The sequence below is a fragment of the Pseudophryne corroboree genome, chromosome 1, assembly GCF_028390025.1.
Source record: "Pseudophryne corroboree isolate aPseCor3 chromosome 1, aPseCor3.hap2, whole genome shotgun sequence".
In the NCBI taxonomy this organism is placed as follows: Eukaryota; Metazoa; Chordata; class Amphibia; order Anura; family Myobatrachidae; genus Pseudophryne; species Pseudophryne corroboree.
This window is the reverse complement of record NC_086444.1, coordinates 3,839,491-3,865,610: the sequence shown is the minus strand read 5'-3', so window position 1 is coordinate 3,865,610 and position 26,120 is coordinate 3,839,491. Positions and strand designations below refer to the sequence as shown.

General features: G+C 46.0%; 1 protein-coding gene across 2 annotated transcripts in view; it reads right to left on the bottom strand.

The window, feature by feature from the left end:
- LOC135056771 (sphingomyelin phosphodiesterase 5-like) overlaps positions 1–26,120 on the bottom strand; it is a 226,269-nt gene that overhangs the window by 131,350 nt on the left and 68,799 nt on the right. The gene's annotated exons all lie outside the window — the stretch shown is intronic.

The following is a 26,120-nucleotide window of genomic DNA, read 5'->3' as shown; positions in this document are numbered from 1 at the left end:
CTACACACTGCTCCCCCGCCCTCATGTGACCTGACCTACACACCGCTCCCTCGCCCTCACATCACCTGACCTACACACTGCTCCCCCGCCTTCATGTCACCTGACCTACACACTGCTCCCCCGCCCTCACGTCACCTGACCTACACACTGCTCCCCCGCCCTCATGTCACCTGACCTACACACTGCTCCCCCGCCTTCATGTCACCTGACCTACACACTGCTCCCCCGCCGTCATGTCACCTGACCTACACACTGCTCCCCCGCCCTCACGTCACCTGAGCTACACACTGCTCCCCCGCCTTCACGTCATCTGACCTACACACTGCTCCCCCGCCTTCATGTCACCTGACCTAAACACTGCTCCCCCGCCCTCACGTCACCTGACCTACACACTGCTCCCCCGCCCTCACGTCACCTGACCTACACACTGCTCCCCCGCCTTCACGTCACCTGACCTACACACTGCTCCCCCGCCTTCACGTCACCTGACCTACACACTGCTCCCCCGCCTTCATGTCACCTGACCTACACACTGCTCCCCCGCCTTCATGTCACCTGACCTACACACTGCTCCCCCGCCCTCACGTCACCTGACCTACACACTGCTCCGCCTTCATGTCACCTGACCAACACACTGCTTCCCCGCCTTCATGTCACCTGACCTACACACTGCTCCCCCGCCCTCACGTCACCTGACCTACACACGGCTCCCCCGCCTTCACGTCATCTGACCTACACACTGCTCCCCCGCCTTCATGTCACCTGACCTACACACTGCTCCCCCGCCCTCGTGTCACCTGAGCTACACACTGCTCCCCCGCCCTCGTGTCACCTGACCTGCACACTGCTCCCCCGCCCTCGTGTCACCTGATCTCCACACTGCTCCTCCGCCCTCATGTCACCTGACCTATACACTGCTCCTCCGCCCTCATGTCACCTGACCTACACACTGCTCCCCCGCCCTCATGTCACCTGAGCTTCACACTGCTCTGCCTTCATGTCACCTGACCTATACACTGCTCCCCCGCCTTCATGTCACCTGACCTACACACTGCTCCCCCGCCCTCATGTCACCTGACCTGCACACTGCTCCCCCGCCCTCATGTCACCTGATCTGCACACTGCTCCCCCGCCCTCATGTCACCTGAGCTACACACTGCTCCCCCGCCCTCATGTCACCTGAGCTACACACTGCTCCCCCGCCCTCATGTCACCTGACCTACACACTGCTCCCCCGCCCTCATGTCACCTGAGCTACACACTGCTCCCCCGCCCTCATGTCACCTGACCTACACACTGTTCCCCCGCCCTTATGTCACCTGAGCTACACACTGCTCCCCCGCCCTCATGTCACCTGATCTGCACACTGCTCCCCCGCCCTCATGTCACCTGAGCTACACACTGCTCCCCCGCCCTCATGTCACCTGAGCTACACACTGCTCCCCCGCCCACATGTCACCTGACCTACACACTGCTCCCCCGCCCTCACGTCACCTGACCTACACACTGCTCCCCCGCCCTCATGTTATGTAGCCAATACACTACTTAGCTGGTTATCTTATTCGCCATTCACACCCGCCCAGTTTTACTGCATCTGATATCCACACTCCACCGAAGGCCTCTTCTATTTGCCACTTTAACGTCTGACATCTAGTACCCGATTCTGACCCCTTCTCCGCCCATTCCTAGTGTCTGACGCCTGCCACCATGTGTCATGCAAGTACTAGTGCCTCCATCTGGCCACTCTAGCGCTCACGCTGAGACCAATACCCCAATAATGTCCATGTCGCAACAATAAGGCCTCAGGCCTCCATGTCAGCTTTTCCCACTACTCTACCAATGACAGAACATCCGGCACTCTGTCCCAATCACTCCTCACGTCTGACAGGGTCAGCTTCCCACCTGCTGTTCCGCTTGTATGGTCTCCACCAATTAGGCAGAGAAATCGGATGAAAAGTGGCAAATCGCAGGTCAATCCGATGCGCGATCCCGTACTCATCGGATCGGAGCCTGTGGATCGCAGAGGCTGCACTATAGATTTCTCTGAGGTGGCGGGCTCCGGCAGCCTCGGCTGGTATCACACGATACAAAAGGACTGTATACGATGTATCGTATGCGATCCGGCCGCCTGGAAGATACCGGGCAGTTCGAGAGCAGCGTACGCGACTTCTCCCCTCGGAGTAGTCGCACTAGTGTATGGCCACTTTAAGTGTCTTATTTTGTGTTCTTTGTATAAAATGTCAATAATTATTATTCCACATGTATCTCTTCGTTCATAAATACACCCAAAATAAAAATATTGATGTTGCTTATTTGCCACCAGAGTCACATTGTTGAAGATGCCACAAAGCAAATGACAACATGTGCTACCCCAAGGCCACGAATAGGGACAGTCAATGACAAGTGACAACACTAGGCACATGAAAGCAACACTTTACACTGGCAAACAACTTCATCGTGCATATCGTCCACAGGGCAAACCTACTACCACGTCTGTGACGTGTGGCAGCAGATAAGAACCAATTGGCCCATCTAGTCTGAACCTACAGAGTGTAAGCTTGCGAGCAGGGCCCTCCTACCTCTATGTCTGTCTGCTTTTACCCAGTTTTGTTCTATTATTGTCCTAATTGTAAAGCGCAACGGAATATGCTGCTATATAAGAAACTGCTTATTTCCGTGTAAGAATATTCATATGTCTATCCCATGCATGTTTATATTGCTCCACTGTCTTATCCTCTACCACCTCTGAAGGGAGGCTATTCCACTTGTACACCACCCTTTCTGTGAAGTAATTTTTCCGCAAATTTCCCCTGAACCTCCCCCCCTCCAGTCTCAATGCATGTCCTCGTGTCCTATTACTTCTCTTCATTTGGGGAATGTTTCCCTCCTGGACTGTTAAAACCCCTGATAAATGTGACAGTTTCTATCATGTCCCCCCTTTCCCTTCTCTGCTCCACACCATACATAGTGAGATTTCTTAGTCTTTCTAGGTATGTTGTGTGATGTCGGCCATGCACCATGTTAGTTGCCCTTCTTTGTACAGTCTCTGATGTATTAATATCCTTCTGAAGATATGGCCTCCAGAACTGGACACAGTATTCTACATGAGGCCGTACCAATGACCTATACAGTGGCATTATCACTTCTTTCTCTGCTGCTGATTCCTCTCCCTATGCACCAAGCATCTGACCAGCCTTCCTCATTGCCTTGTTACATTGCTTACCTGCCTTTATGTCACCTGAGATAGTGACTCCTAGATCCCTTTCTCCTCAGTAGTTTCCAGTATAGTGTCATTAATACTATATTTATTCCTTTATGTCACCTGAGATAGTGACTCCTAGATCCCTTTCCTCCTCAGTAGTCTCCAGTACAGTGCCATTAATACTATATTTAGCCTTTATGTCACCTGAGATAGTGACTCCTAGATCCCTTTCCTCCTCAGTAGTTTCCAGTATAGTGCCATTACTACTATATTTATCCTTTATGTCACCTGAGATAGTGACTCCTAGATCCCTTTCCTCCTCAGTAGTCTCCAGTATAGTGCCATTATACTATATTTATCCTTAATGTCACCTGAAATAGTGACTCCTAGATCCTTTTCCTCCTCAGTAGTTTCCAGTATAGTGCCATTAATACTATATTTATCCTTTATGTCACCTGAGATAGTGACTCCTAGATCCCTTTCCTCCTCAGTAGTTTCCAGTATAGTGCCATTATACTATATTTATCCTTTATGTCACCTGTAATAGTGACTCCTAGATCCCTTTCCTCCTCAGTAGCTCCCAGTATAGTGCCATTAATACTATATTTATCCTTTATGTCACCTGAGTTAGTAACTCCTAGATCCCTTTCCTCCTCAGTAGCTCCCAGTATAGCGCCATTAATACTATATTTATCCTTTATGTCACCTGAGATAGTGACTCCTAGATCCCTTTCTCCTCAGTAGTTTCCAGTATAGCGCCATTAATACTATATTTATCCTTTATGTCACCTGAAATAGTGACTCCTAGATCCCTTTCCTCCTCAGTAGTTTCCAGTATAGTGCCATTAATACTATATTTATCCTTTATGTCACTTGAAATAGTGACTCCTAGATCCCTTTCCCCCTCAGTAGTCCCCAGTATAGTGCCATTAATACTATATTTATCCTTTATGTCACCTGAAATAGTGACTCCTAGATCCCTTTCTCCTCAGTAGTTTCCAGTATAGTACCATTAATACTATATATATCCTTTATGTCACCTGAGATAGTGATTCCTAGATCCCTTTGCTCTTCAGTAGTTTCTAGTATATTGCCATTAATACTATATTTATCCTTTATGTCAGCTGAAATAGTGACTCCTAGATCCCTTTCCTCCTCAGTAGTTTCCAGTATAGTGCCATTAATACTATATTTATCCTTTATGTCACCTGAAATAGTGACTCCTAGATCCCTTTCCTTCTCAGTAGTCTCCAGTATAGCGCCATTAATACTATATTTATCCTTTATGTCACCTGAGATAGTGACTCCTAGATCCCTTTCCTCCTCAGTAGTTTCCAGTATAGCGCCATTAATACTATATTTATCCTTTATGTCACCTGAAATAGTGACTCCTAGATCCCTTTCCTTCTCAGTAGTCTCCAGTATAGCGCCATTAATACTATATTTATCCTATATGTCACCTGAAATAGTGACTCCTAGATCCCTTTCCTCCTAAGTAGTTTCCAGTATAGTGTCATTAGTACTATATTTATCCTTTATGTCACCTGAGATAGTGACTCCTAGATCCCTTTCCCCCTCAGTAGTTTCCAGTATAGTGCCATTAATACTATATTTATCCTTTATGTCACCTGAGATAGTGACTCCTAGATCCCTTTCCTCCTCAGTAGTTCCCAGTATAGCGCCATTATACTATATTTATCCTTTATGTCACCTGAAATAGTGACTCCTAGATCCCTTTCCTCCTCAGTAGTTTCCAGTATAGTACCATTATACTATATTTATCCTTTATGTCACCTGAAATAGTGACTCCTAGATCCCTTTCCTCCTCAGTAGTTTCCAGTATAGTACCATTATACTATATTTATCCTTTATGTCACCTGAAATAGTGACTCCTAGATCCCTTTCCTCCTCAGTAGTTTCCAGTATAGTACCATTATACTATATTTATCCTTTATGTCACCTGAAATAGTGACTCCTAGATCCCTTTCCTCCTCAGTAGTTTCCAGTATAGTACCATTATACTATATTTATCCTTTATGTCACCTGAAATAGTGACTCCTAGATCCCTTTCCTCCTCAGTAGTCTCCAGTATAGTGCCATTAATACTATATTTATCCTTTATGTCACCTGAGATAGTGACTCCTAGATCCCTTTCCTCCTCAGTAGTTTCCAGTATAGCGCCATTAATACTTTATTAATCCTTTATGTCACCTGAGATAGTGACTCCTAGATCCCTTTCCTCCTCAGTAGTTCCCAGTATAGCGCCATTATACTATATTTATCCTTTATGTCACCTGAAATAGTGACTCCTAGATCCCTTTCCTCCTCAGTAGTTTCCAGTATAGTACCATTATACTATATTTATCCTTTATGTCACCTGAAATAGTGACTCCTAGATCCCTTTCCTCCTCAGTAGTTTCCAGTATAGTACCATTATACTATATTTATCCTTTATGTCACCTGAAATAGTGACTCCTAGATCCCTTTCCTCCTCAGTAGTCTCCAGTATAGTGCCATTAATACTATATTTATCCTTTATGTCACCTGAGATAGTGACTCCTAGATCCCTTTCCTCCTCAGTAGTTTCCAGTATAGCGCCATTAATACTATATTTATCCTTTATGTCACCTGAAATAGTGACTCCTAGATCCCTTTCCTTCTCAGTAGTCTCCAGTATAGCGCCATTAATACTATATTTATCCTATATGTCACCTGAAATAGTGACTCCTAGATCCCTTTCCTCCTCAGTAGTTTCCAGTATAGTGCCATTAATACTATATTTATCCTTTATGTCACCTGAAATAGTGACTCCTAGATCCCTTTCCCCCTCAGTAGTCCCCAGTATAGTGCCATTAATACTATATTTATCCTTTATGTCACCTGAAATAGTGACTCCTAGATCCCTTTCTCCTCAGTAGTTTCCAGTATAGTACCATTAATACTATATATATCCTTTATGTCACCTGAGATAGTGATTCCTAGATCCCTTTGCTCTTCAGTAGTTTCCAGTATATTGCCATTAATACTATATTTATCCTTTATGTCAGCTGAAATAGTGACTCCTAGATCCCTTTCCTCCTCAGTAGTTTCCAGTATAGTGCCATTAATACTATATTTATCCTTTATGTCACCTGAAATAGTGACTCCTAGATCCCTTTCCTTCTCAGTAGTCTCCAGTATAGCGCCATTAATACTATATTTATCCTTTATGTCACCTGAGATAGTGACTCCTAGATCCCTTTCCTCCTCAGTAGTTTCCAGTATAGCGCCATTAATACTATATTTATCCTTTATGTCACCTGAAATAGTGACTCCTAGATCCCTTTCCTTCTCAGTAGTCTCCAGTATAGCGCCATTAATACTATATTTATCCTATATGTCACCTGAAATAGTGACTCCTAGATCCCTTTCCTCCTAAGTAGTTTCCAGTATAGTGTCATTAGTACTATATTTATCCTTTATGTCACCTGAGATAGTGACTCCTAGATCCCTTTCCCCCTCAGTAGTTTCCAGTATAGTGCCATTAATACTATATTTATCCTTTATGTCACCAGAGATAGTGACTCCTAGATCCATTTCCTCCTCAGTAGTTCCCAGTATAGCGCCATTATACTATATTTATCCTTTATGTCACCTGAAATAGTGACTCCTAGATCCCTTTCCTCCTCAGTAGTTTCCAGTATAGTACCATTATACTATATTTATCCTTTATGTCACCTGAAATAGTGACTCCTAGATCCCTTTCCTCCTCAGTAGTCTCCAGTATAGTGCCATTAATACTATATTTATCCTTTATGTCACCTGTGATAGTGACTCCTAGATCCCTTTCCTCCTCAGTAGTTTCCAGTATAGCGCCATTAATACTATATTTATCCTTTATGTCACCTGAAATAGTGACTCCTAGATCCCTTTCCTTCTCAGTAGTCTCCAGTATAGCGCCATTAATACTATATTTATCCTATATGTCACCTGAAATAGTGACTCCTAGATCCCTTTCCTCCTAAGTAGTTTCCAGTATAGTACCATTATACTATATTTATCCTTTATGTCACCTGAGATAGTGACTCCTAGATCCCTTTCCCCCTCAGTAGTTTCCAGTATAGTGCCATTAATACTATATTTATCCTTTATGTCACCTGAGATAGTGACTCCTAGATCCCTTTCCTCCTCAGTAGTTCCCAGTATAGCGCCATTATACTATATTTATCCTTTATGTCACCTGAAATAGTGACTCCTAGATCCCTTTCCTCCTCAGTAGTTTCCAGTATAGTACCATTATACTATATTTATCCTTTATGTCACCTGAAATAGTGACTCCTAGATCCCTTTCTCCTCAGTTGTTTCCAGTATAGTACCATTAATACTATATATATCCTTTATGTCACCTCAGATAGTGACTGCTATATCCCTTTCCTCCTCAGTAGTCTCCAGTATAGTGCCATTAATACTATATTTATCCTTTATGTCACCTGAAATAGTGACTCCTAGATCCCTTTCCTCCTCAGTAGTTTCCAGTATAGCGCCATTAATACTATATTTAGCCTTTATGTCACCTGAGATAGTGACTCCTAGATCCCTTTCCTACTCAGTAGTTCCCAGTATAGCGCCATTAATACTATATTTATCCTTTATGTCACCTGAGATAGTGACTCCTAGATCCCTTTCCTCCTCAGTAGTTTCCAGTATAGCGCCATTAATACTATATTTATCCTCTATGTCACCTGAAATAGTGACTCCTAGATCCCTTTCCTTCTCAGTAGTCTCCAGTATAGTGCCATTAATACTATATTTATCCTTTATGTCACCTGAAATAGTGACTCCTAGATCCCTTTCCTTCTCAGTAGTCTCCAGTATAGCGCCATTAATACTATATTTATCTTATATGTCACCTGAAATAGTGACTCCTAGATCCCTTTCCTCCTCAGTAGTTTCCAGTATACTGCCATTAATACTATATTTATCCTTTATGTCACCTGAAATAGTGACTCCTAGATCCCTTTCCTCCTCAGAAGTCCCCAGTATAGTGCCATTAATACTATATTTATCCTTTATGTCACCTGAGATAGTGACTCCTAGATCCCTTTCCTCCTCAGTAGTTTCCAGTATAGTGCCATTAATACTATATTTAGCCTTTATGTCACCTGAAATAGTGACTCCTAGATCCCTTTCCTCCTCAGAAGTCCCCAGTATAGTGCCATTAATACTATATTTATCCTTTATGTCACCTGAGATAGTGACTCCTACATCCCTTTCCTCCTCAGTAGTTTCCAGTATAGTGCCATTAATACTATATTTATCCTTTATGTCACCTGAAATAGTGACTCCTAGATCCCTTTCCTCCTCAGAAGTCCCCAGTATAGTGCCATTAATATTATATTTATCCTTTATGTCACCTGAGATAGTGACTCCTAGATCCCTTTCCTCTTCAGAAGTCCCCAGTATAGTGCCATTAATACTATATTTATCCTGTATGTCACCTGAGATAGTGACTCCTAGATCCCTTTCCTCCTCAGTAGTTCCAGTATAGCGCCATTAATACTATATATATCCTTTATGTCACCTGAAATAGTGACTCCTAGATCCCTTTCCTCCTCAGAAGTCCCCAGTATAGTGCCATTAATACTATATTTATCCTGTATGTCACCTGAGATAGTGACTCCTAGATCCCTTTCCTCTTCAGAAGTCCCCAGTATAGTGCCATTAATACTATATTTATCCTGTATGTCACCTGAGATAGTGACTCCTAGATCCCTTTCCTCCTCAGTAGTTCCAGTATAGTGCCATTAATACTATATTTAGCCTTTATGTCACCTGAAATAGTGACTCCTAGATCCCTTTCCTCCTCAGTAGTTTCCAGTATAGTGCCATTAATACTATATATATCCTTTATGTCACCTGAGATAGTGACTCCTAGATCCCTTTCCTCCTAAGTAGTTTCCAGTATAGTGTCATTAGTACTATATTTATCCTTTATGTCACCTGAGATAGTGACTCCTAGATCCCTTTCCCCCTCAGTAGTTTCCAGTATAGTGCCATTAATACTATATTTATCCTTTATGTCACCTGAGATAGTGACTCCTAGATCCCTTTCCTCCTCAGTAGTTCCCAGTATAGCGCCATTATACTATATTTATCCTTTATGTCACCTGAAATAGTGACTCCTAGATCCCTTTCCTCCTCAGTAGTTTCCAGTATAGTACCATTATACTATATTTATCCTTTATGTCACCTGAAATAGTGACTCCTAGATCCCTTTCCTCCTCAGTAGTTTCCAGTATAGTACCATTATACTATATTTATCCTTTATGTCACCTGAAATAGTGACTCCTAGATCCCTTTCCTCCTCAGTAGTTTCCAGTATAGTACCATTATACTATATTTATCCTTTATGTCACCTGAAATAGTGACTCCTAGATCCCTTTCCTCCTCAGTAGTTTCCAGTATAGTACCATTATACTATATTTATCCTTTATGTCACCTGAAATAGTGACTCCTAGATCCCTTTCCTCCTCAGTAGTCTCCAGTATAGTGCCATTAATACTATATTTATCCTTTATGTCACCTGAGATAGTGACTCCTAGATCCCTTTCCTCCTCAGTAGTTTCCAGTATAGCGCCATTAATACTATATTTATCCTTTATGTCACCTGAGATAGTGACTCCTAGATCCCTTTCCTCCTCAGTAGTTCCCAGTATAGCGCCATTATACTATATTTATCCTTTATGTCACCTGAAATAGTGACTCCTAGATCCCTTTCCTCCTCAGTAGTTTCCAGTATAGTACCATTATACTATATTTATCCTTTATGTCACCTGAAATAGTGACTCCTAGATCCCTTTCCTCAACAGTAGTTTCCAGTATAGTACCATTATACTATATTTATCCTTTATGTCACCTGAAATAGTGACTCCTAGATCCCTTTCCTCCTCAGTAGTCTCCAGTATAGTGCCATTAATACTATATTTATCCTTTATGTCACCTGAGATAGTGACTCCTAGATCCCTTTCCTCCTCAGTAGTTTCCAGTATAGCGCCATTAATACTATATTTATCCTTTATGTCACCTGAAATAGTGACTCCTAGATCCCTTTCCTTCTCAGTAGTCTCCAGTATAGCGCCATTAATACTATATTTATCCTATATGTCACCTGAAATAGTGACTCCTAGATCCCTTTCCTCCTCAGTAGTTTCCAGTATAGTGCCATTAATACTATATTTATCCTTTATGTCACCTGAAATAGTGACTCCTAGATCCCTTTCCCCCTCAGTAGTCCCCAGTATAGTGCCATTAATACTATATTTATCCTTTATGTCACCTGAAATAGTGACTCCTAGATCCCTTTCTCCTCAGTAGTTTCCAGTATAGTACCATTAATACTATATATATCCTTTATGTCACCTGAGATAGTGATTCCTAGATCCCTTTGCTCTTCAGTAGTTTCCAGTATATTGCCATTAATACTATATTTATCCTTTATGTCAGCTGAAATAGTGACTCCTAGATCCCTTTCCTCCTCAGTAGTTTCCAGTATAGTGCCATTAATACTATATTTATCCTTTATGTCACCTGAAATAGTGACTCCTAGATCCCTTTCCTTCTCAGTAGTCTCCAGTATAGCGCCATTAATACTATATTTATCCTTTATGTCACCTGAGATAGTGACTCCTAGATCCCTTTCCTCCTCAGTAGTTTCCAGTATAGCGCCATTAATACTATATTTATCCTTTATGTCACCTGAAATAGTGACTCCTAGATCCCTTTCCTTCTCAGTAGTCTCCAGTATAGCGCCATTAATACTATATTTATCCTATATGTCACCTGAAATAGTGACTCCTAGATCCCTTTCCTCCTAAGTAGTTTCCAGTATAGTGTCATTAGTACTATATTTATCCTTTATGTCACCTGAGATAGTGACTCCTAGATCCCTTTCCCCCTCAGTAGTTTCCAGTATAGTGCCATTAATACTATATTTATCCTTTATGTCACCAGAGATAGTGACTCCTAGATCCATTTCCTCCTCAGTAGTTCCCAGTATAGCGCCATTATACTATATTTATCCTTTATGTCACCTGAAATAGTGACTCCTAGATCCCTTTCCTCCTCAGTAGTTTCCAGTATAGTACCATTATACTATATTTATCCTTTATGTTACCTGAAATAGTGACTCCTAGATCCCTTTCCTCCTCAGTAGTTTCCAGTATAGTACCATTATACTATATTTATCCTTTATGTCACCTGAAATAGTGACTCCTAGATCCCTTTCCTCCTCAGTAGTCTCCAGTATAGTGCCATTAATACTATATTTATCCTTTATGTCACCTGAGATAGTGACTCCTAGATCCCTTTCCTCCTCAGTAGTTTCCAGTATAGCGCCATTAATACTATATTTATCCTTTATGTCACCTGAAATAGTGACTCCTAGATCCCTTTCCTTCTCAGTAGTCTCCAGTATAGCGCCATTAAAACTATATTTATCCTATATGTCACCTGAAATAGTGACTCCTAGATCCCTTTCCTCCTAAGTAGTTTCCAGTATAGTACCATTATACTATATTTATCCTTTATGTCACCTGAGATAGTGACTCCTAGATCCCTTTCCCCCTCAGTAGTTTCCAGTATAGTGCCATTAATACTATATTTATCCTTTATGTCACCTGAGATAGTGACTCCTAGATCCCTTTCCTCCTCAGTAGTTCCCAGTATAGCGCCATTATACTATATTTATCCTTTATGTCACCTGAAATAGTGACTCCTAGATCCCTTTCCTCCTCAGTAGTTTCCAGTATAGTACCATTATACTATATTTATCCTTTATGTCACCTGAAATAGTGACTCCTAGATCCCTTTCTCCTCAGTTGTTTCCAGTATAGTACCATTAATACTATATATATCCTTTATGTCACCTCAGATAGTGACTGCTATATCCCTTTCCTCCTCAGTAGTCTCCAGTATAGTGCCATTAATACTATATTTATCCTTTATGTCACCTGAAATAGTGACTCCTAGATCCCTTTCCTCCTCAGTAGTTTCCAGTATAGCGCCATTAATACTATATTTAGCCTTTATGTCACCTGAGATAGTGACTCCTAGATCCCTTTCCTACTCAGTAGTTCCCAGTATAGCGCCATTAATACTATATTTATCCTTTATGTCACCTGAGATAGTGACTCCTAGATCCCTTTCCTCCTCAGTAGTTTCCAGTATAGTGCCATTAATACTATATTTATCCTTTATGTCACCTGAGATAGTGACTCCTAGATCCCTTTCCTCCTCAGTAGTTTCCAGTATAGTGTCATTAATACTATATTTATCCTTTATGTCACCTGAGATAGTGACTCCTAGATCCCTTTCCTCCTCAGTAGTTTCCAGTATAGCGCCATTAATACTATATTTATCCTCTATGTCACCTGAAATAGTGACTCCTAGATCCCTTTCCTTCTCAGTAGTCTCCAGTATAGTGCCATTAATACTATATTTATCCTTTATGTCACCTGAAATAGTGACTCCTAGATCCCTTTCCTTCTCAGTAGTCTCCAGTATAGCGCCATTAATACTATATTTATCTTATATGTCACCTGAAATAGTGACTCCTAGATCCCTTTCCTCCTCAGTAGTTTCCAGTATACTGCCATTAATACTATATTTATCCTTTATGTCACCTGAAATAGTGACTCCTAGATCCCTTTCCTCCTCAGAAGTCCCCAGTATAGTGCCATTAATATTATATTTATCCTTTATGTCACCTGAGATAGTGACTCCTAGATCCCTTTCCTCTTCAGAAGTCCCCAGTATAGTGCCATTAATACTATATTTATCCTGTATGTCACCTGAGATAGTGACTCCTAGATCCCTTTCCTCCTCAGTAGTTCCAGTATAGCGCCATTAATACTATATATATCCTTTATGTCACCTGAAATAGTGACTCCTAGATCCCTTTCCTCCTCAGAAGTCCCCAGTATAGTGCCATTAATACTATATTTATCCTGTATGTCACCTGAGATAGTGACTCCTAGATCCCTTTCCTCTTCAGAAGTCCCCAGTATAGTGCCATTAATACTATATTTATCCTGTATGTCACCTGAGATAGTGACTCCTAGATCCCTTTCCTCCTCAGTAGTTCCAGTATAGTGCCATTAATACTATATTTAGCCTTTATGTCACCTGAAATAGTGACTCCTAGATCCCTTTCCTCCTCAGTAGTTTCCAGTATAGTGCCATTAATACTATATATATCCTTTATGTCACCTGAGATAGTGACTCCTAGATCCCTTTCCTACTCAGTAGTTTCCAGTATAGTGCCATTAATACTATATTTATCCTTTATGTCACCTGAAATAGTGACTCCTAGATCCCTTTCCTCCTCAGTAGTTTCCAGTATAGTGCCATTAATACTATATTTATCCTTTATGTCACCTGAGATAGTGACTCCTAGATCCCTTTCCTCCTCAGTAGTTTCCAGCATAGTGCCATTAATACTATATTTATCCTTTATGTCACCTGAAATAGTGATTCCTAGATCCTTTTCCTCCTCAGTAGTTCCCAGTATAGTGCCATTAATACTATATTTATTCTTTATGTCACCTGAGATAGTGACTCCTAGATCCCTTTCCTCCTCAGTAGTCTCCAGTATAGCGCCATTAATACTATATTTATCCTTTATGTCACCTGAAATAGTGACTCCTAGATCCCTTTCCTCCTCGGTAGTTTCCAGTATAGCACCATTAATACTATATATATCCTTTATGTCACCTGAGATAGTGACTCCTAGATCCCTTTCCTCCTCAGTAGTTTCCAGTATAGCGCCATTAATACTATATTTATCATTTATGTCACCTGAAATAGTGACTCCTAGATCCCTTTCCTACTCAGTAGTTTCCAGTATAGCGCCATTAATATTATATTTATCCTTTATGTCACCTGAAATAGTGACTCCTAGATCCCTTTCCTCCTCAGTAGTTTCCAGTATAGCGCCATTAATACTATATATATCCTTTATGTCACCTGAGATAGTGACTCCTAGATCCCTTTCCTACTCAGTAGTTTACAGTATAGCGCCATTAATACTATATATATCCTTTATGTCACCTGAAATAGTGACTCCTAGATCCCTTTCCTCCTCAGTAGTTTCCAGTATAGTGCCATTAATACTATATATATCCTTTATGTCACCTGAGATAGTGACTCCTAGATCCCTTTCCTACTCAGTAGTTTCCAGTATAGTGCCATTAATACTATATTTATCCTTTATGTCACCTGAAATAGTGACTCCTAGATCCCTTTCCTCCTCAGTAGTTTCCAGTATAGTGCCATTAATACTATATTTATCCTTTATGTCACCTGAGATAGTGACTCCTAGATCCCTTTCCTCCTCAGTAGTTTCCAGCATAGTGCCATTAATACTATATTTATCCTTTATGTCACCTGAAATAGTGATTCCTAGATCCCTTTCCTCCTCAGTAGTTCCCAGTATAGTGCCATTAATACTATATTTATTCTTTATGTCACCTGAGATAGTGACTCCTAGATCCCTTTCCTCCTCAGTAGTTTCCAGTATAGCGCCATTAATACTATATTTATCATTTATGTCACCTGAAATAGTGACTCCTAGATCCCTTTCCTACTCAGTAGTTTCCAGTATAGCGCCATTAATATTATATTTATCCTTTATGTCACCTGAAATAGTGACTCCTAGATCCCTTTCCTCCTCAGTAGTTTCCAGTATAGCGCCATTAATACTATATATATCCTTTATGTCACCTGAGATAGTGACTCCTAGATCCCTTTCCTACTCAGTAGTTTCCAGTATAGCGCCATTAATACTATATATATCCTTTATGTCACCTGAGATAGTGACTCCTAGATCCCTTTCCTCCTCAGTAGTTTCCAGTATAGCGCCATTAATACTATATTTATCATTTATGTCACCTGAAATAGTGACTCCTAGATCCCTTTCCTACTCAGTAGTTTCCAGTATAGCGCCATTAATATTATATTTATCCTTTATGTCACCTGAAATAGTGACTCCTAGATCCCTTTCCTCCTCAGTAGTTTCCAGTATAGCGCCATTAATACTATATATATCCTTTATGTCACCTGAGATAGTGACTCCTAGATCCCTTTCCTACTCAGTAGTTTCCAGTATAGCGCCATTAATACTATATTTATCATTTATGTCACCTGAAATAGTGACTCCTAGATCCCTTTCCTCCTCAGTAGTCTCCAGTATAGCGCCATTAATACTATATTTATCCTTTATGTCACCTGAAATAGTGACTCCTAGATCCCTTTCCTCCTCAGTAGTTTCCAGTATAGCACCATTAATACTATATATATCCTTTATGTCACATGAGATAGTGACTCCTAGATCCCTTTCCTACTCAGTAGTTTCCAGTATAGTGTCATTAATACTATATTTATCCTTTATGTCACCTGAAATAGTGACTCCTAGATCCCTTTCCTCCTCAGTAGTTTCCAGTATAGCGCCATTAATACTATATATATCCTTTATGTCACCTGAGATAGTGACTCCTAGATCCCTTTCCTCCTCAGTAGTTTCCAGTATAGCGCCATTAATACTATATTTATCATTTATGTCACCTGAAATAGTGACTCCTAGATCCCTTTCCTACTCAGTAGTTTCCAGTATAGCGCCATTAATATTATATTTATCCTTTATGTCACCTGAAATAGTGACTCCTAGATCCCTTTCCTCCTCAGTAGTTTCCAGTATAGCGCCATTAATACTATATATATCCTTTATGTCACCTGAGATAGTGACTCCTAGATCCCTTTCCTACTCAGTAGTTTACAGTATAGCGCCATTAATACTATATATATCCTTTATGTCACCTGAAATAGTGAATCCTAGATCCCTTTCCTCCTCAGTAGTTTCCAGTATAGTGCCATTAATACTATATTATCCTTTATGTCACCTGAAATAGTGACTCCTAGATCCCTTCCCTCCTCAGTAGTTTCCAGTATAGTGCCATTAATAGTAAGATTTTACTTACCGGTAAATCTATTTCTCGTAGTCCGTAGAGGATGCTGGGCCTCCGTAAGGACCATAGGGAATAGACGGGCTTCGCAGGAGATAGGGCACTTTAAGACAGCTTTGGACTCTGGGTGTGCACTGGCTCCTCCCTCTATGCCCCTCCTCCAGACCTCAGTTAGGGAAACTGTGCCCAGAGGAGATGGACAGTACGAGGAAGGATTTTTGTAAATCTAAGGGCGAGATCCATACCAGCCACACCAATCACACCGTATAACTTGTGATAACTTACCCAGTTAACAGTATGAACAACAACATAGCCTCGGTTCAACCGATAAACTATAACATAACCCTTATGTAAGCAATAACTATATACAAGTCTTGCAGAAGAAGTCCGCACTTGGGACGGGCGCCCAGCATCCTCTACGGACTACGAGAAATAGATTTACCGGTAAGTAAAATCTTATTTTCTCTAACGTCCTTGAGGATGCTGGGACTCCGTAAGGACCATGGGGATTATACCAAAGCTCCCAAACGGGCGGGAGAGTGCGGATGACTCTGCAGCACCGATTGAGCAAACAGGAGGTCCTCCTCAGCCAGGGTATCAAACTTAAAGAACTTTGCAAAGGTGTTTGTCCCCGACCAAGTAGCCGCTCGGCACAACTGTAATGCCGAGACTTTCCTAGTGGAGTGGGCCTTAACCGATTTCGGTAACGGCAATCCTGCCGTAGAATGCGCCTGCTGATTCGTGTTACAGATCCAGCGAGCAATAGTCTGCTTTGAAGCAGGAGCGCCAACCTTGTTGGCCGCATACAGAACGAACAAAGCTTCAGTCTTCCTGATTCTAGCCGTTCTGGTCACATAAATCTTTAAAGCCCTGACTACATCCAGGGACTCGGAATCCTCCAAGTCCCGTGTAGCCACAGGCACGACAATAGGTTGGTTCACATGAAAAGATGAGACCACTTTTGGCAGAACTCTGCCCTATCCACGTGAAATACCAAGTATGGGCTTTTATGTGATAAAGCCGCCAATTCGGAAACACGTCTTGCCGAAGCTAACGCCAACAACATGACCACTTTCCACGTGAGGTATTTCAACTCCACAGTTTTGAGTGGTTCAAACCAAGGTGACTTGAGGAAACGTAACACCACGTTAAGATCCCAAGGCGCCACCGGAGGCACAAAGGGAGGCTGAATATGCAGCACCCCCTTCACAAAGGTCTGTACTTCAGGAATAGAGGCCAATTCTCTTTGAAAGAAAATGGATAAGGCCAAAATCTGGACCTTTATGGACCCTAATTTTAAGCCCAAAGTCACTCCTGTTTGAAGGAAGTGAAGTAGACGGCCCAAATGGAACTCCTCCATAGGAGCATTCCTGGCCTCACACCAAGAAACATATTTCCGCCATATACGGTGATAATGTTTTAACGTCACGTCTTTCCTAGCCTTGATCAGGGTAGGAATGACTTCCTCCAGAATCCCTTTTTCCGCTAGGATCCGGCGTTCAACCGCCATGCCGTCAAACGCAGCCGCGGTAAGTCTTGGAACAGACAGGGTCCCTGCCGCAGCAGGTCCTGCCTTAGCGGAAGAGGCCACGGATCCCCTGCGAGCAACTCTTGCAGCTCCGGATACCAAGTCCTCCGTGGCCAATCCGGAACAATGAATATTGTTCTGACCCTGCTTCTTCGTATTATTCTCAACACTTTGGGTATGAGAGGAAGAAGAGGAAACACATAGACCGATCTGAACACCCAAGGTGTCACCAGAGCGTCTACCGCTACCGCCTGAGGGTCCCTTGACCTGGCGCAACACCGCTTAGCTTTTTGTTGAGACGGGATGCCATCATGTAGATTTGAGGCAGTCCCCAACGATCCGTGATCTGTGCGAAGACTTCTTGATGAAGTCCCCACTCTCCCGGATGCAGGTCGTGCCTGCTGAGGAAGTCCGCCTCCCAGTTGTCCACCCCCGGGATGAACACCGCTGATAGCGCGCTTACATGGCCTTCCGCCCAGCGTAGAATCCTGGTCGCTTCTGCCATGGCCATTCTGCTCCTTGTTCCGCCTTGGCGGTTTATATGAGCCACTGCCGTGACATTGTCTGACTGAATCAGAACTGGTTTTCTCCGAAGCAATTCCTCCGCTTGACGCAGGGCGTTGTATATGGCCCTCAACTCCAGGACGTTGATGTGGAGACAAGACTCTAGGCTTGACCAGAGACCTTGGAAATTTCTTCCCAGTGTGACTGCTCCCCAGCCTCGGAGGCTTGCGTCCGTGGTCACCAGGACCCAGTCCTGAATGCCGAACCTGCGACCTTCTAGTAGGTGAGCACTGTTCAGCCACCACAGGAGAGATTCCCTGGTCCTGGGAGACAGGGTGATCCTTTGATGCATTTGTAAATGGGACCCGGACCACTTGTCCAAGAGGTCCCATTGAAAAGTCCTCGCATGGAACCTGCCGAAAGGGATGGCCTCGTAGGAAGCCACCATCTTCCCCAGGACCCGCGTGCAATGATGCACTGAAACCTTTTTTGGTTTTAATAGGTTCCTGACCATGGCTATGAGTTCCTGAACCTTTTCGATCGGAAGAAAAACCTTTTTCTGGTCTGTGTCTAGAATCAGCCCCAAAAAGGTCAGACGCGTTGTAGGGACTAGCTGGGACTTCGGTATATTGAGAATCCAGCCGTGTATCTGCAACGTCTTCATGGACAGAGACACGCTGTCCAGCAACCTCTCCCGAGATCTCGCCTTTATGAGGAGATCGTCCAAGTATGGGATAATTGTGACCCCCTGCCTGCGCAGGAGCACCATCATTTCCGCCATTACCTTGGTGAAAATTCTCGGGGCCGTGGAAAGCCCAAACGGCAACATCTGAAATTGGTAGTGACAGTCCTGCACTGCAAATCTCAGGAACGCTTGATGCGGGGGGAATATCGGAACATGAAGGTAAGCATCCTTTATGTCCAGGGACACCATCCAATCCCCCCCCTCCAGGCTGGCGATGACCGCCCTGAGTGATTCCATTTTGAACTTGAACCTCTTCAAGTACAGGTTCAGAGATTTCAGGTTTAAAATGGGTCTGACCGAACCGTCCGGTTTCGGGACCACAAACAGGGTTGAGTAATATCCCTCTCCTTGCTGGAGATGAGGAACTGTGACAATCACCTGTTGAATATACAATTTTTGGATTGCTGCCAACACTAGCTCCCTCTCTGACGGGGAAGCCGGCAGAGCCGATTTGAAAAATCGGCGAGGAGGCAAGTCTTCGAATTCCAGCCTGTATCCCTGAGAAACAATCTCTAATGCCCAGGGATCCACCTGCGAGTGATCCCAGACGTGGCTGAAAAACCGAAGACGAGCCCCCACCAGATCTGCCTCCCCTCGGGAAGCCCCAGCATCATGCGGTGGACTTTGCAGACGCAGGGGAGGACTTCTGCTCTTGGGAACTAGCTGTGTGCAGCTTTTTTCCCCTGCCTTTCCCTCTGGCAACAAAGGATGATCCACGTGTACCTTCTTGTTTTTATTGGAACGAAAGGACTGCATTTGATAATGAGGTGCCTTTTTTGTATGCTGCGGGGGGACATAAGGTAAGAAATTTGACTTACCAGCCGTAGCCGTAGAGACAAGATCCGAGAGGCAGTCTCCAAACAACTCCACCCCTTTGTAAGGCAAGGACTCCATATGCCGCTTTGAATCGGCATCTCCCGTCCACTGTCGGGTCCACAAGAGCCGCCTAGCAGAAATAGACATAGCATTTATTCTGGAGCTTAATAAACAAATGTCTCTCTGAGCATCCCTCATATACAAGGCAGCATCTCTGATATGCTCTATGGTCATTTGAATGGCATCTCTATCTAAGGTGTCAATTTCCGTAGATAAGGAATCTGCCCATGCCACAACCGCACTACAAACCCAGGCCGACGCCATAGCCGGTCGAGCAATAGTACCTGAATGAGTGTAAATGTGCTTTAAGGTAATTTCCTGCCTGCGATCAGCAGGTTCCTCGAGGGAAGCCGTATCCTGAGAAGGCAGTGCCACCTTTTTGGACAAACGTGTCAGCGCCTTGTTAACTTTTGGCGAAGATTCCCAGCGTATCCTATCAGTTTGTGGAAAAGGATACACCATGAGAATCCTTTCGGGAACTTGTGGTCTCCTATCCGGAGATTCCCAAGCCTTTTCGCACAAGTCACTTAATTCAAATGAGGATGGAAAAGTGACTTCAGGCTTTTTCCCTTTATACATGTGTACCCTCGTGTCAGGGACAGTGGGTTCCTCAGTAATATGCAAAACCTCTTTAATGGCAATAATCATGTACCGAATTACCCTTAGCAACCTTCGGCTGTAATTTTGCATCTTCATAGTCGACACTAGAGTCAGTATCTGTGTCGGTATCTGTGTCATCGATCTGGGATATGGTGCGCTTCTGAGACCCCGAAGGACCTGGCGCCCCAGGGACAGGCATGGACTGGCTACCTGACTGATCCCTAGCTTCTGCCTTGTCTAATCTTTTATGCAATAGATTGACATTTGCATTCAAGACATTCAGCATATCCACCCATTCCGGTGTCGGCGTTGCCGACGGCAACCTGACATTCAAGCACTCCCCCTCCACATTAAGCGAGCCTTCCTCGTCAAACATGTCGACACACGCGTACCGACACACTTCACACCCACACAGGGAACCCCTTTCCTGAAGACAGTATCCCTGTCAAGGCCTTTTGGAGAGACAGAGAGAGAGAGAGAGTATGCCAGCACACACCCCAGCGCAATGACCCTGGAGACCAACACAAAATGTTTTTCCCCAGCAGCGCTGTATAATATGTAAACCGCCAATGATGTGCCCCCCCCCCCTCTCTTTTAAGCACCCCTTTCACCGTGTGTAAGCAGGGGAGAGTCCGGGGAGCTTCCTCTCAGCAGTGCTGTGGAGAGAAAATGGCGCTGGTGAGTGCTGAGGGAGAAGCCCCGCCCCCTCGGCGGCGGGCTTCTGTCCCGCTCAAACTTAGTAAAATATGACGGGGGCTCTTTTATATACATGTACAGAGCCCACCTGTACATGTATATAGTCTTTATGCCATGCAGAGGTTTATATTGCTGGCCAGGGCGCCCCCCCTCCCCTGCGCCCTTACAGTGACCGGAGTATGTGAGGTGTATGGGAGCAATGACGCACAGCTGCAGTGCTGTGCGTTACCTCAGTGAAGCTGAAGGCTTCTGCCGCCTGATGACTTCTGTCTTCTGTACTTCTAGCTCTGTGAGGAGAACGGCGGCGCGGCTCCGGGGGTGGACGCCCAGTAAGAACCTGCGTTCACCCCCTCTGGAGCTAATGGTGTCCAATAGCCGAGGAAGCAGAGCCCATCTTTGACAAGAAGGTCTGCCCCTCTCTCCTCAGTCCCTCGATGCAGGGAGCCTGTTGCCAGCAGTGCTCCCTGTGAAAAAGTAGTAAAAGGTAGAAAAAAATCCAAACAAAAATGCTTCTAGGCAGAGAACTCTGGAGAGCTCTCTGCAGTGCACCCATCTTGCTCTGGGCACAGTGTAAAACTGAGGTCTGGAGGAGGGGCATAGAGGGAGGAGCCAGTGCACACCCAGAGTCCAAAGCTGTCTTAAAGTGCCCTATCTCCTGCGGAGCCCGTCTATTCCCCATGGTCCTTACGGAGTCCCAGCATCCTCAAGGACGTTAGAGAAACTATATTATCCTTTATTGTCACCTGAAATAGTGACTCCTAGATCCCTTTCCTCCTCAGTAGTTTCCAGTATAGTGCCATTAATACTATATATATCCTTTATGTCACCTGAAATAGTGACGTCTAGATCCCTTTCCTCCTCAGTAGTTTCCAGTATAGTGCCATTAATACTATATTTATCCTTTATGTCACCTGATATAGTGACTCCTAGATCCCTTTCCTCCTCAGTAGTTCCCAGTATAGTGCCATTAATGCTATATTTATCCTTTATGTCACCTGAAATAGTGACTCCTAGATCCCTTTCCTCCTCAGTAGTTTCCAGTATAGCGCCATTATTACTATATTTATCCTTTATGTCACCTGAAATAGTGACTCCTAGATCCCTTTCCTCCTCAGTAGTTTCCAGTATAGTACCATTAATACTATATTTATCCTTTATGTCACCTGAAATAGTGACTCCTAGATCCCTTTCCTCCTCAGTAGTTTCCAGTATAGTGCCATTAATACTATATTTATCCTTTATGTCACCTGAAATAGTGACGTCTAGATCCCTTTCCTCCTCAGTAGTTTCCAGTATAGTGCCATTAATACTATATTTATCCTTTATGTCACCTGAAATAGTGACTCCTAGATCCCTTTCCTCCTCAGTAGTTTCCAGTATAGTACCATTAATACTATATTTATCCTTTATGTCACCTGAAATAGGGACTTCTAGATCCCTTTCCTCCTCAGTCTCCAGTATAGTGCCATTAATACTATATTTATCCTTTATGTCACCTGAGATAGTGACTCCTAGATCCCTTTCCTCCTCAGTAGTCTCCAGAATAGTGCCAGTAATACTATATTTATCCTTTATGTCACCTGAGATAGTGACTCCTAGATCCCTTTCCTCCTCAGTAGTTTCCAGTATAGTGCCATTAATACTATATTTAGCCTTTATATCACCTAAGATAGTGACTACTGCGGTGGGGGATACCCTCTGGGATAATGCCGCCTAAACGCCAAAAATACCCGACCCCGGTCCGCCCAGTCGCTTTTTTCAAGCAGTCTCCGACTTTCCAGAGTCAGAAAACTCCCGCTGTTTCGGATTCCCTATCCAAGCAATTCCAAGGTAGTGATGAGGTTTCTGTGACTCCCCGGGTGCATCAAACAAAACTCTCTCAACTGGATGATGACGCACCCCTCACACTCGGCTCTATGCGGCAGCTATTGGCTTCCTTTAAAGATTATATTACAATGGAAGTTAAGACAGCGCTCCAAAGCTGCCGGCAGACAGTCGACGCTATAGGTCAACGTACGGACCACCTCGAGAATAAGTGTGAGGAGGTGGTGAAGTCTCATAATGAGGTGATTAACCAACTTGAAGAGCTACAAGCAGAGGAGATCTGTGACCTTGAGGACATGTCACGCCGTAACAATATAAAGCTTTGCGGCATCCCGGAAACAGTCTCCAACTCAGAGCTCAACTAATTTGCAACGGACCTCTTCATGGCTCTTCTTCCTACCAACTCTATTGATGACTTTCTTATCGACCGCATCCACCGCCTACCGAAGGCTAGAAATGCCCCAAAAGATGCTCCGAGAAACACTCTGATGAGGATGCATTACTTCCATGTCAAGGACCAAATCCTGCGGGCAGCTATGCGCCTGGACATGCCGCTCACGACCTTGGGAGATAGTCAAGTCTCAGACCTCTCAGCGGCTACCCTAGCTATGAGACGTGCGTTCGACCCGGTGACTACAGCACTCAAGAGAGCTGATATTCTTTATCGTTGGGGGTTTCCAACGAAATTGCTGGTTAGACGTAACGGTGTCATGCACGCGATTATCACGCCGGAGGCTGGGCTGAAACTGTTGGATTCCTGGAAGAGGGAGGATACGTCAGAGAAGGCACCTGCAACCCTTAAGTTGGCCCAGGAGTGGTCAATGGCCGGCAAATGACTCTAGAGACTGATTATCTCGTTCAGGTTGTATGCTGTAGCCGGTATTGATTTTCCTGTCTCCATTTAAGTTAATGTATGCCCTTCATGTACCCTCCCGGGCAATGCTTCGGATGGTCACAAAGCTAGATCTATATCTCCTATATAATAGCCCAGATCTGTGACTTTGTGATTCATTTGCTAACGCTAGGCGGAGTCACAGATCTGGGATCTGGGTGGCTGGATGCAGGCCAGGAACAGTCCCCTCCCTCGGTCCGCCCATCCCCGCCCAGTCCCCTCCCAATCTCCACCCACTCCCCTCCCTGTACACTCCCTGCACCCTGGTGACACTGCAGCCGCTGACTGCTCAGCTGCCGCACAGTCCGGAGGAGAATGCCGTGGACGACAACTGACTGCTGCCCCCGCCCACCTCCCACCTGCGGCACCCACAGCCTCCACAACATCCGCCACACGCCCCCTCCCTCCCACCCACCCACCCACACCTGCAGCACCCCTCACCCACGGCACTCACTCCCCCACCATGGCACACACATTTGCAGCACACCCCGCCCCTCCCCATCCCGCGGCACTCCCGCCCCTCCCCCACCCATGGCAGCCACATCTGTAGCACCCTGCCCCCCCCCTCCCCCACCTGCAACACTCCCACCCCCTCCCCCACCCATGGCAGCCACATCTGCAGCACCCTGCCCCCCCTCCCCCACCTGCAACACTCCCACCCCCTCCCCCACCCATAGCAGCCACATCTGCAGCATCCCCCACCCGCGGCACTCCCGCCCCTCCCCCACCAGCAGCAGATGTCCCTCCCCCACCCGCAGCACACGCCCCTCCCCCACCCACGGCATTCCCGTCCCTCCCCCACCCACGGCACTCCCACCCCCACCATCGACACCTGCAGCACCACCCACCGCACTCCTGCACCCTCCCCGGCACCCCCGCCCCTCCCCCACCCGCTGCACACACAGCACCCACCACATCTGTCCCGCACCCACGGTACACGCCCCTCCCCCACCCACACCACTCCCGCATCCTCCCCCACCCGTATCACCCACAAACCGCGCCGCCCCCTCCTCTCACACCCGTGGCCCCCCCACCCCCGTACCCACTTCTCCCCCCCTACACCCCTGCACCTCCCCAACCTCATACCCACCCCTCCACCCCCCCGCCCCCGCACCTTCCCCACTCGCGGCACCCACAGCATCCACATCTGCCCCCCACTCGCGGCACACGCCCCTCCCCCGCCCGCTGCACCCCCACCCGCACCTCCCCCATCCCACCCCCATACCCACCTCTCCCCACCGCTACACCCCCGCACCCTCCACCCCACCTGCCCCTCCCCCACCCGCTGCACCCACAGCATCCACCACATCCCCCCACCCGTAGCTAACACCACCCCTCCCCCACCCACGGCACCCCCATACCCACCTCTCCCCTCATACACCACCGCTCCCTCCACCCTTCCTGCCCCGCCCCTCCCCCACCCGCACCTCCCCCATCCCACCCCCATACCCACCTCTCCCCACCGCTACACCCCCGCACCCTCCACCCCACCTGCCCCTCCCCCACCCGCTGCACCCACAGCATCCACCACATCCCCCCACCCGTAGCTAACACCACCCCTCCCCCACCCACGGCACCCCCATACCCACCTCTCCCCTCATACACCACCGCTCCCTCCACCCTTCCTGCCCCGCCCCTCCCCCACCCGCGGCACCCACCACATTCACCCCCGGTACCCCCGCCCCCTCCCATAGCACCAACACCCCCCCCTCCCCTGCCCGCAGTGCATCCAGACCCCACCACACCCCTGCAGCTGCACCTCCCCCACCCCCATACCCACCTCTCCCCCGCACCCTCCACCACATCCGCACCACATCCGCCCCCCATCCGCGGCACACGCCCCTCCCCCGCGCGCTGCACTCCTGCCCTCTCCCCCACCCGCAGCACCTTCGCACCTCCCCCACCCCCATACCCACGTCTCCCCCCCGCTGCACCCTCCACCCCACCCGCGGCACCTACCACATCCATCTCCCACCCACAGCACATGCCCCTCCCCCACCCGTAGCACCCACAACCCGCGGCACTCCCACCACTCCCCCAGCTACACCCCCGAACCATAAAACACGCCCGCCCCTCCCCCACCCGCGGCACCCAAAGTATCCACCACATCCGCCCCCCACCCGTGACATCCGCCTCGCACCCCCTACCCCACCCACGGCACTCCCGCCCCCACCGCCCCTCCTCCACCCACGGCACCCACCACATCTGTCCCCCGCACATACCCCTCCCCCACCCGCGGCACTCCCGCGCCCCCTGCG